The 12,403-nt window shown below is 34.5% G+C and overlaps 1 non-coding gene across 1 annotated transcript; it reads right to left on the bottom strand.

The window, feature by feature from the left end:
* Nucleotides 1–215: 215 nt before the first annotated feature.
* LOC122107813 lies at nt 216–346 on the bottom strand. The gene has a single exon (XR_006147422.1). It is a non-coding gene; the product is annotated as a small nucleolar RNA SNORA44 (small nucleolar RNA).
* Between the last annotated feature and the right edge of the window lie 12,057 nt (nt 347–12,403).

Here is a 12,403-nt window from a genome sequence, read left to right on the forward strand (position 1 = left end):
AGCTCAAGGCTAGCACTCTACCACTTGAGCCACCTTCCCAGCCCTCTTTTTAATTTTTATTTATTTACTTTTTTTGTTTTTTTTGGTATTTTTTTTTCTTTTTTTCTTTTTTCTTTTTAAATTTTTTATTGTGAAAATACCGTACAGAGGGGTTACAATTACATTGAGAAGATAACGAGTACATTTCTATTTATTTATTTATTTATATTTTTATACATTATAGGAAAGGCGCATGGCAGCTACAGATATTGTGCAGACTTGAGCTGTCAAAGTCTCTCCAAGTTGTTCTCTCGTGCAGTTGGAGATCCCATGGCCACAATCAGCCACAGCCCTTGGAAACATGCTGAGGAGTACATTTCTTATCAAGCATTGTTGCCTCCTCCTTTGTTTCTCCTTCCCATCCCGCCACTCCCCCCTCCCGAAGTTGTAAAGTTCGACTTGTACAGAGGGGTTACAATCACATGAGCAAAGTAATGAGTACATTTCTTATCAAGCATTGTTGCCTCCTCCTTTGTTTCCCCTTACCATCCATTCCCATGTCACCCCCCCCCCATTCCCCCCCCCCCAGTCCTTTCCCCCGTGCCAAAGTTATAAAGTTCGTTTTTCGACATAACGTCTTGTACACCTCTCATTGTTACAATGGGTACACCTGTATCCCTATTTAAACGATTCGTTTTTTCCCTTCCCCTCTCCAAATTGTACCAACATCAAATACAGTGAAAACAGGGGTTATACCCTGGGGGAGAGACATACAAAGCAACAAAGAAATCATCTTATAACTATGTTAGAAACAATAGCAAGCAAGAAAGAAAAAAGTCTGGTGCAGTCATGAGACTGAAAAATCTTGTTTGACCATAAAGTTCAGAAATGATGAGGACATGTCAAAATACCATGTGTAAAGAGACTCACACTGGTCACCCATGAGAAATGGTTATAACCTACATCTTTGCTAATAAGCATAAACCAATATGGGAAAGACCAAAAAAAGTTCTACCTTACAATAGATTATTAACCAACAAATATAGAAAAAGATGCTAGTGTTAAAAGTATGGGGAAAAGGCAAATCTATTGTGCTGTTGGTGAGAATATAAACTAGTACAAGCACTCTAGTTGGTGGTCTGGAGTTTCCTTAAAAAACTGCACCTAGAAATCCCCTATGACCCAGCCATACTACTCTTGGGCATCTACCCAGAACCTTACAATTCAGGATATGGTAAAGATGCTTGTACATCTGTGCTCATTGCTGCACTATTCACAATTGCCAAGTTTTGGAAACAGTCTGGATGCCCTACAATAGATGAGTGGATAAACAAGATGTGGAATTTTATTTATCATTAGAAACAATAATTTCATATCATTTGTAGGGAAATGAACTAATCATGTTAAAGGAGATAAGCTCAGAGAAACAAATGCTGCATATTTCATCCCATATGTGGAAGCTAACTCTAAAATACAATGGGGCATGATAATTTATACAAGACTCTGGGCTTTCACATCCAAACAGTCAGACTAAGGGAGGATACTTTTAAGGGAGAACCCCAAAAGCATATCTCCTCTGAAAATTTAAAAATAGTGTTTAATCTAAACAAACTTCAGAAAATGAAAACATGGGGATTTTTGCTGCTGTTGCTTATTTTTGCTTTTGAATTTTTTTCTTTTTTATGGGGGATAAAGTTGGAGAGAGGAAGAGGGAACAAGTGCAGTCATGGTATACACTATGCGGAAAATAAACTATGCAATTGGTCAGCAGGGATGTGAGGGGAAAACTGAGGGAAAGAGAAGGAAGAGGTGACATTACCAAAGAGAATTGCACTCATTACCTGACTTATGACATGGCAATGCCTCTATACAACACCTTAACAATCATAATAAAACAAAATTTCAAAAATAATCTTTTGGAAAGCTTTAGGCAAAATCATTATTAAATGTTAATTCTGTTAGGTAGGTAAATAATTCAATGAGAAGGAAAGCCTTTTCTTAGTATCAAAGTCATCCTCCAGGTATTTGCAAATATTATCATGATGATAAGAAAAATTAAGTTTTACTTCTGCATCAACAAAACTGGGGAATTCTGTGAGATAACATTCTAACCCAAGGACAGAAGTTAACACAGCTAGAGACAAAGCATCATTAAGTCTACAGTCATTTTCCCTTTAGCTCTGTCAGATGATGGCTGATCCACCTTCCAATTTCTTGCTCTGTAGAACTTGCTTGTTACACAGACTCTCTCAATGAGAGATTTTCTGGTATGTATTTCTGAAATCTTGTACCATACAAAAGCCTTAGCCCATAATTGTGTTTTTCCTATATTAGGGTCTGTATTCTAGCAATAATGAATATTATGAGGGCAATATTTTATGTTAGTTCATATTTGCATCCCACATAGCTCCTATCCTTGTTTAGGATGAAAAATTATAACTCCACTGACTGATTTTAATGTGCCCAGGATTTGGTAACTAGAGGCAGTAACTTGTTTTCTGTAAAGTCTCTATGACAGATAAGTTCTAAACACAGTGTTCTTAAAATATTCCTGAATACTTGGGGCCTAGACAATGTGTATGTGAAACTCTTCCACAAGTCAAGTGTGATGGTCTGACACCCTAATTCTTTTCTCTGACTCTGTACATAGCAGTCAAGATTTTAGAGTCATGTAACATACAGTAAATGTATACCAAAAGCATGTTGAATGGATGACACAAGAGCAGCTCAGGAACACAATCACCCACCTGCATGCATGCATGTGCATGCACACACACAAATACATCCTGAAGTCTCCAAAACAGTTCTTTTTTTGGGGGGGGGGGGTCCGGTCGTGGGGCCTGAATTCTGGGCCTGGGTGCTGTCACTCAGCTCTTCAGCTCAAGGTTAGCGCTCTACCACTTGAGCCACAGCGCCACTTCCGGCTTTTTTCTTTTTGCTTATGTGGTGCTGAAGAATTGAATCCAGGACCTCTTGCATGCAAGGCAAGCACTCTATCACGAGCCACCTTCCCTGCCCCAAACAGTTCTTATATTAAGCAATTTAACATGTTTTACTTCAAGAGACAGGTGAAAATATCTATTAATTAGCTCTCCCATGTAAATCTAGGAAAACTAAACTAAAGAAAGAATTTCTCCAATTTAGCTGTTGATTTTCACAATTACAAATAACAATATAGGAAAAAATGTTGTCATCAACCAGCCTTTGATAAGTTAACATAGTTTATTTTTATTTCTATTTGTTCATGAGAAACTTTTTTGCATTTAAAACATTTAAAAACGTAAGGTTGAAAGATTCTTTTCTTTGTTCAAATACTTTTTTCAGTAGTTTAAAAGGAAAGCATCAAACAGACTTCACTAGTTTCCCATTACTCCACAATTTAGATCTCCAGTTGCAAAAAGATAACAAAAATCTTTATTTTCAAAACTTCACCTTATTTTTAACATCATTTTTTCCTTAGATTAAATTTTGTCATTTATTTATATTTTGCTTTTGTTTAAATAAAACCTAAGAATGTCGTTTTGCAGCTATATTAAGAAAATAGTTCATTTTAGTTGGGATATATGGCTAAAATCTTAAGAAAGAAAGAAAGATCCGTAGTCTTTGTGTATAACACAATAGTAAAACGTTGGATTCACTGCATCACTCTCTCTGGATTATTTTACACAGTGGAAACTGTAGTGTGGTCATCTCTTTAGCTCTCTTGATTATTTTATGTAATAAAAGGGCAATTATTTTTCCTTTTGATACAAACTGACAATCTATAGGGAAAAGTCAGCAAACAAAATAAGATTCTATCTACTCTGAAGAGGACAATATTGAAAAAGACTTTGTCCTTGTGGTAGTGGTTCTGTGATGGCCTAGACTGTAGTGACTACTTACAGTATCTTTGTGATGTTCAATAAAGTAGAAATGAATAAATGAAACAGCCATTTTCTTGGGGTTCTATCAAAGGTTTGATTCCCATGGGCAGCATATAACATGGTTATAGGGAATAATCTTTGATTGGAATGAGACACTTGGTACAATAATAGAAAGATATATAGCCTAAAGAGTTCTCACTGGTTCTGTTCTCAGAAGAATACCAGGAGCATGTGGACCTCTTTGTTGTCTGTTAAAATGTTAAAAAAGATTTTCTCCTTTCAGTATGTTACCATTCTGTTTAAAAGTTTATGATCACAGTTGGGTCAGAATGCTCAGAATTTACATTTAGAATCCTTGTACCTACTATCCACTTCCCAGTTATTAAAACCAATTGTCAGTGTAGAATATCAAGAAAGCCTGATAATCCTTATAGCCTGGAAAGTCGATGCTGACTAATCAAAAGTTCCATTGGTATGTCTGGAATTCCAACATTCAACATACAAGTCAGTTCATCTCTTGTTAGAGGAAGAGAGAACATGTTCTCGCTACAAATATTTCATTGTCTTATTTTATATGGTTCTTCCTACCTTGCAATTCTACATTTTCTCTTCATTTTGTTACTTTTCCAAGTTGCTGATGTTTATAAAATCTTCAATGGACATATTTCTATCTCTCCTTAGGAAAAAGCTAAATGGTTACCTGTAATAAGGCCCATTGTGTCTCATGTCTCTTTATGATTTGGTTTCTGTCTTTTTTGACCTACATTGCTTACTATATTAAAAAAAAATCTGGTGGTTAAATGCTGAAGGCATGATTCTAAAATTGTTTGAGATTTTTCTAGATTTTAAGAAAGAATCCTAATTTGTCACTCAAAAAGTCACTTGAAATCTCACTCCAGTAGTGATAATCATAATCTAAAAGACTAAAGCAATTTTCTTAAGGATGTGCATAAAAGATAATCCTTGTATACTATTGATAGGAGTCTAAATTAGTAGAGCCATTAGATCAAACAGTATGAGAATTCCTCAGAAACTTAAAAGTAGAGCTACCATGTGATCTAGCAATCCCACTACTGAAATACATGCATATATACATGCGTATGCATATATTGCATGTATTCTGTATTTGGGGAAGGGGGAGAGAGACAGAGAGAGACAGATAGAGATGGAGAGAGACAGAGAGAGATAGAGAGAGACATAGAGAGAGAGAAAAAGAGAGAGAGAGAGAGAGAGAGAGAGAGAGAGAGAGAGAGAGAGAGAGAGAGAGAGAGAGAGAGAGAATGAACTCAGTAGTCAAAGAGCATCTATTTTCCATGATGTTCCCAATAGCAAGTGTCCTGAAGCTGACACTGATTCATGGATAAAGAAAATGTGGCACATAGAATAAATACTTGTTCTCCATGGGCATATGGGTTCAGTGAAATCACTGCTGGGGAAAAACCACATATGGCAATGATGCATGTAGTTTACACACAATAGATGATAAGACAGTACTGATTGAGAGCTTATTTCCTGCAGCATCTGAGGTGAGTAATGTTGTGCCCAGAAAAAAATAAAATGACTGTGTTATAATACATAAAAATGACTGTCTTATAATAAACACCTGAATAAAGTAGGCCTACTATGTGCACAATGGAAAATTGTGCAGCATTAAAAAGAATGAAACTTGTCATTACCTACCATATAAATAGAACTGTAAGTCATATTAAACAAAATAAGCCAGGCAGAAAAATGCAAGTTGCCACATTACCTCAGTCATATGTGAAATCTAGAAAAGACAATGTCAAAGAAGTTGACAGTACAATGCTGGTAACGAGAAAAGTAGAGAGGAAAGAGGGTTGAGCAGACGTAAGTTATAATTAGAGAAGATGAAGAATTTCTGTTGTGCCATTGCATGGTATATATAATAGATAATGATAATGTATTTTTATTTAACAAAGCTGAGAGCAATAATATTGAGTGTTTTCACCATAAAGAAATTGATAAATATTTCATGAGATAAATATTTGCCCTGATTTGAGCAATAAACAATCAGCATTGCATGTAACCCATTGATACGTATGATTTTTAAGACCTACCTAAAATACATTTAACTTCAATGTTAAATAAGTTGCTCCTTGAGGAAGTCTCTACATTGCTTCATCTTGTTTTTTCTTCCCTTTCTCCTAGGAAACCAGTTATACTTTCTTGTGATGTGGTCTGAGAGTTTTTCCTTTTATTAACTCATTTGAATACTCTAGACATTTTCCCTAAAGTAGGTTGATTGTTTTCAATGGCTTTAATGACCATATTTTTGTGAATTGTTACAAAGTAAAAATTAAAATGGACTTCCCCATTTTGCAGAGTTTCAAATGATATGAATTTATTTCCAGAAGTAAATAGAGCACTGGACAAACTCTAACCTAATATCTCTATCTATGCCCTGATTCACTCTTACTGTTGTCTTCGCCCTGCATTGCTTTCCTTGCTTTACAGTCTGAGCACAGAGGTGCACTTGGAGAAGCATTTGGATGAAATGTGTCAGGAAACAAGTTGAAATCTATTGAGTAGCTCAATCCCAGGATCCCCATATAAAACTCTGCAATATAACCTTTGGGAAACTCTGCTGACCTTGTGAATTGACCAGGAACATCTATGTAGGAGGTTAGATTGTGTGCATTCAGAACTCAACAGATAGAGCCATCTTCTGGGTTGAAACAATGGCCTTTGTGCGTTGATGTCTGTGCTATGGTGAATGCTTGAGCTTGATGAGGTGAGACTCTTTAATTTAATTCTGAGTACAGCACATTGGATCCTAATGAACTGGCTTCTCCCTATTGCCTAGTTCACTTTGTCTCTACTGAGGTACTTAGGGAGGCCACAAGAAGTCCATTAGATTGGAGTGCTAAAAAATGGGTCCCATGTGACCTAAGAGATAATATAACTCACTTGTGGAATTATAACTAAGTCACTGGTTTATTGAACAATTTGTTTATTTAAGCTAACTGTAGCTATTAAACTGGAAAGTAATTTTAGTATAAATAAATGATAGTTCTCGCTGTATGTCTAATGCTAAAACAAATAATATATGGAATTCCATAAAATGTTTATGTGAGTTTCTTATTGAATTTTATTTTTTAAATGTATTTTTTATTTTATTGTAAAGGTGATACACGGAGGGGTTAGATTATGTAAGTCAGGTCGTAAGTAGATTTTTTTTGGAACAGTGTCACTCTTTCCACTTTGTCTCCTAAGTTTTCTCTTCTGCTCTCCTCCCCCTGAGTTGTATAGTTGATTTTCAACAGTGTCTAATGAATATCACTGTTGCATTTGTTCACCTTTTGTCCCATCAGTTCTTTGAATGCCCTCAGTCCCCTCCCTAAAATAGATAAACTTACAAACAAGATAAAAGGTAAAGAAAAAATATCAATCTCTTGTTTCCATTTCTTGGACTTCATTATATTAAAAATTATTTTGTATGATCTTATGCACATAGCTATTGAATGTTTGTGATACTCTCCTAAGAATATCCTCTTTTGGTCTCACTACATAAATGGCTAGAGTCCTGTATAATTTATCATATCCTGGTGTATTTTTTGTCTTTTACCATCCAGTGTGCTTACTTATAGATATATAGGCATATTCTAGTTAACTACAGCAAGGGAAACCATGCAGCCTATGTCTCTTTGGCTTATTTCACATAATACATTTTTTCCAAGTCTTTCCATTTCCTAACAAATGGTATAATATCATTCTCTATGATGGAGGAACAGAATTCCATTGTGTATGTAGACCACATTTTCTTGATCCATTTGTTCACCAAGGGGCATCTGGTTGATTCCATATCTAGGCTCTGGTAAACAATGCTGCAATGGATAAGATTGTGCTGGTAGCTTTAGTGTGGCTTTGTTTGTGATCATTTGGATAAATACCCAGGATTGGGATTGCTGGGTCATAGGGAAACTCTATGTTTAGTTTTTTGAGGAACCTCCATACTGCTTTCCAGAGTGGCTGAACAAGTTTACATTCCCACCAATAGTGTAGTAGAGTTCCCTTTTTGGCCAGAAACCTGCCACAATAAGGCAAGAAAAAAAAACATAAAAGGGGCCAAGTAGGGAATGAAGAAGTAAAATTATCCTTCTTTGCAGATGACATGATCCTGTATTTAAAGATCCCTGTGGATTCCTCCTCCAAGTTACTGGAGCTACTTTGCCAAAAATTTGGGTATAAAATTAATCCACAAAAATCAGTAGATTTTCTGTGTGCCAACAAAAAGATTGACACTGAAATCAGGAAAGCAACTCCATTTATAAGAGCCTTAAAAATCTAAGAAATAACTTAAAGATATGAAGAATATCTATTTTGAAAACTTTAAAATTCTAAAAAGAGAAACTGAAGCACTATTTTCCCCTTCTTCCTTTACCCTGTTTCCTTTACACACCTTGCCCCTTCCATCTGGTGGGTAGGAACCATTGTGGCAATAGGACCAGTCTGCTAGGACAAGTCACTTTATACCAAGTCTATTTCTTCATATCTAACTAAAATTATCAATAGTTTTTTAAGCAATAGAGATATTGTAACAATAAATGTAAGTTAACACATGTAAATCTTCAAACTTAGTGTGCTGGTACATTGTAAACTGACATGATAACCTTTCAATTTACTTTCTCATTTGGTCTCTCTATTATTCCTTCTTTTTTCCTTTCTCTTCCCTCTCTCTGTTATACTTGGGTTATAAGGAAATAGAGTACAATCATGTATTCTGAGTATTATATATATATATATATTCTAAGTATTATATGTATATTATATATATAAATATATGTAACAGAATAAGGATGGGGATGTAGCTTACTGGTACATTACTTGGTTGGAATATTCAAGTTCATGGGTATAACATCTAACAATGAAATAAAAATTTGACCAGTGTTGGAATCAGTATTTTTTATGTGTTCATGATATTATTGCATTTGTTCACTTAATGGTGTTTCCTGTTTTTTTGCTCATATTCTTACTGTGAGTTCTTCAAGCATTTCATAAAAAATGTAAAACATAGCAGAAAATAAACCACAGTTTAAAGGTCACAAAAATGGTGTTATGTATGAGGAACAAAAAATACTCAGAGTTCTTGCTTTCATCCAGTTCACACATTAAGAAGATAACTTGATAAAAGCAAATGAATACCATGTCACTAATACATAAGCACTGAAGTTCTAGACAATGTGAAGGAAATAAATACCAGCAATAAAGTGCACAGATTTATTATGAAACTTATGGAATGTTTCTATATTCTTCGTATTTGGTAAAATACACTACACAACATAAATGTTTGAAACTCATAATCAAGCATGAAAAAAACTTTCCAACAAAACAATGGCATATTGAGCAGGTGTAGATTCAATTTGCAGCCCTGCCCATAGATAATTTGCTATGAATGCTCAGGCAAACCACTTTAACTCTTCATAACTTATCTTTGTATCAACTCTCAAATAATGATAACAACACCTGCTCAGCTTACTCAAAAGAATCTTATGAAGATCTAGTGAGACAATGAATTTAGAAATCTTGATGACACACTATACAAACATATGTATTATACTAACATAACTAGTATTATAATTACAAGATTATATCTTTAAAATGGTAGAAATTAGTCACAGCATCTTAAAAGTCTACAAGTTGAAAGAAAACAGATGGATAAGTATAGCTCCAAGATACAAAGTTAGTCTGCTGTGTTTTCTTGTGTGTATTCCTCAAAATTAACACCTGAAAACAAATGGCAGAGACAAAACCAGTGTCAAAATATCAAATTCATACTTATCATAAAGCAAGAAAGTAAGAATATAAATGAAATAAAGCATATAATTCATTTAGGAGCAAACTACAATTGAGGTTTAGAGGAAGCAATTATTATAAGGTTAAAAACTTTTGATACTGATGCTTGTTATAATCAATGCCGTTAATTCTAACCCATCCTTAATCAATCACATAATTTTTTCCCTCAAATTTGTAATGGCCTTTCCCCTTTTACATGATAAGAAAATTCATAAGTGCCTTGAAATCCACACTCAGGTGCAAAGTTCTCTTACTGATTGGCTTCTTAACCATAACTTGTTGTGGCATCAATTTCTATTCCATCCATTCCCCTATCCCAGGTTAAGTTCTATAGGCTTTATGGACTTAAAAATCACTTATTTGTGATACTAAGTGTTTATGATACATTTAGGGTAATTTTTGAATTAGTGAAAGATTTTCTGATGATGAACTTGAATTATGAAAAACACTGATATTTTAAATATTATGAAATTCTGTGAATACAATATTACCTAAACAAGAAAAACACCATCACTTATGAAACATATTTCATGAGGCTTGATTCTGACTACAGTAAAGAAAAGGAATGGGGGTGTTTACATGATAGCAAAAACAGTGGCTATCATCTTGCAAAAATTTTAAATCAGAGGTGGCATAAATAATGTAAGTATTGGGGAAAGTTATGGTGGAAGGAGAGAGGAGAAAAGAGTATATTTCTGAAATATGAAGGATACTAACAAGGCCATATGTATGGATAGATGGATATAATTTTTAATCATCAGGAACATGAAGGTCTAAGAGTGGTTGAACAAGTTAACACTCCCACCAACAGTGTAGTAGCATTTCCTTTGGGCCACATCCCCTCCAGCATCTGATTTCTTGATTATAGCCATTCTAACTGGAGTGAGGTGGAATCTCAGTGTTTTGATTTGCATTTCTTTTATGGCCAGACATGTTGAGCACTTCTTCATGTGTCTGTTGGACTTTCTTTTTTCTTGTTCAGAGAAGTCTCTCTTTAAGTCTTTAACCCTCTTATTATTAATGGGGTGGTATTTCTTTGAAAATTTGTTTTGGGGGGAATTAATTTTTTGAGTTCTAAGTATATTTTAGATATGAGGCCCTCGTCTGTTGTATGGCTAGTGAAGATCTTCTCCCAATCCATGGGCTTTCTTCTACTGATCTTGTAGGTATATCCTTTGCCATGCAGAAGCTCTGCACTTTAATGCAATCCCATTTGTTCAACCTTTCTTAGATTTTTTGTGTTTCTGGGTCTTTATTAAGAAAATTTTGGTGTGTTGTGAGGTTCCTCAGAAAACTACACATAGTGCTCCCCTGTGTGCCAGCCATCCCATTTTTGGGCATTTACCCAAATGATCACAAAAAAGGCCACACTAAAGCTACCAGCATAACTATGTTTATTGCAGCATTATTTACCATAGTTAAGCTATGGAACCAGCCCAGATGCCCCTCAGTAGATGAATGAATAAAGAAAATGTGATATACACACACACACACACACACACACACACACACACACACACACACACACACACACACACACACACACACACAATGGAATTCTATGCTTCTATCAGAAAGAATGACACCAACCCCTTTGTAAGGAAAGGGAAAGGACTTGGAAAAAAAAAATCATAATAAGTGAAGGAAGCCAGACCCAAAGAAATGTAGGTCCCACTGTTTCCCTTGTAATAATTAGTATATATCTAGGAGAATCTTAGCAGATGAGCAGTATAGCTCAATAACTATGTACATATGACCATATAAGATGATGTTAAGTTAAGTGAAATGAACTCCAAAACATGGACATAAGAGGTTTTTATTTGGTGTTGTTGTTCTTAATGTTCTGTACTATGTGATCTCTTTTTTCTTTGTTTTTTTTTCCCCTTATGGTTTATCCCCTGTTGTCACTGTGTTCAATTTTGGTACCCTGGGTATTGTATATGTGTTTATATGAACTAGGGAAGGGAAGGGGAACAACCAAAGGAGAGATAAAGGACAAAGCTGGAACCTATGCAACAGCAATACTCACAAGACAATATGTTGAAATGATCTGTACAACTTGGCGGGGAGGGAGAGAGAAAATGAGGGAGGGCGTAACAAGTTTGACAAGAAATGTACTAACTATCTTACTTGCATAGCTGTCATCCCTCTGTACATCACCTTGACAATAAAATTAAAACAAAAAATAAAAGTCTAGGAATTTTCCTCATTTCTCTTATTCTATATTATTTGTACAAAGTAATGGATTTTATCATGGCATTTCTATATTCACATGTAATATATTTTGATCATATTTATTACATCTTACCTTTTCTTGCTCCTAGTTCTCATTCCCTCTCCCCTTAGTAATCCCTTTCACTTTAATATCCTCTTTTCCATCAAATTCACAGATGAGATAAAGCATAAGATATCTGCCTTTAGGAGACTTGCTTTATTTATTATTATTTATTTATTTATTTACTAAAAACAGTCTCATTTATTTTCTTAACCTTTACTTATGAGAATTTTTATTTGACTTTCCTATAATTTTGACTTTGTTTTCATCGAAGAAACTTATTTGGTAGGTTTTTAATTTCATCTTTTATATAATTTGTTTAATAATTAATTAATGTTTACTTAATAATTATATAATAATTTATTATATATAATTTTGGGGTCAAAATACATAAAATTTTATTATACTATAATCCCTTTCAAGTCTTGACAGAGTATAATGGGGAAATCATTAGGATAGAAATGCATTTGTA

The sequence above is a fragment of the Dipodomys spectabilis genome, unplaced genomic scaffold (genome assembly GCF_019054845.1).
Source record: "Dipodomys spectabilis isolate Male_0828 unplaced genomic scaffold, ASM1905484v1 ptg000053l, whole genome shotgun sequence".
Lineage (NCBI taxonomy): Eukaryota > Metazoa > Chordata > Mammalia > Rodentia > Heteromyidae > Dipodomys > Dipodomys spectabilis.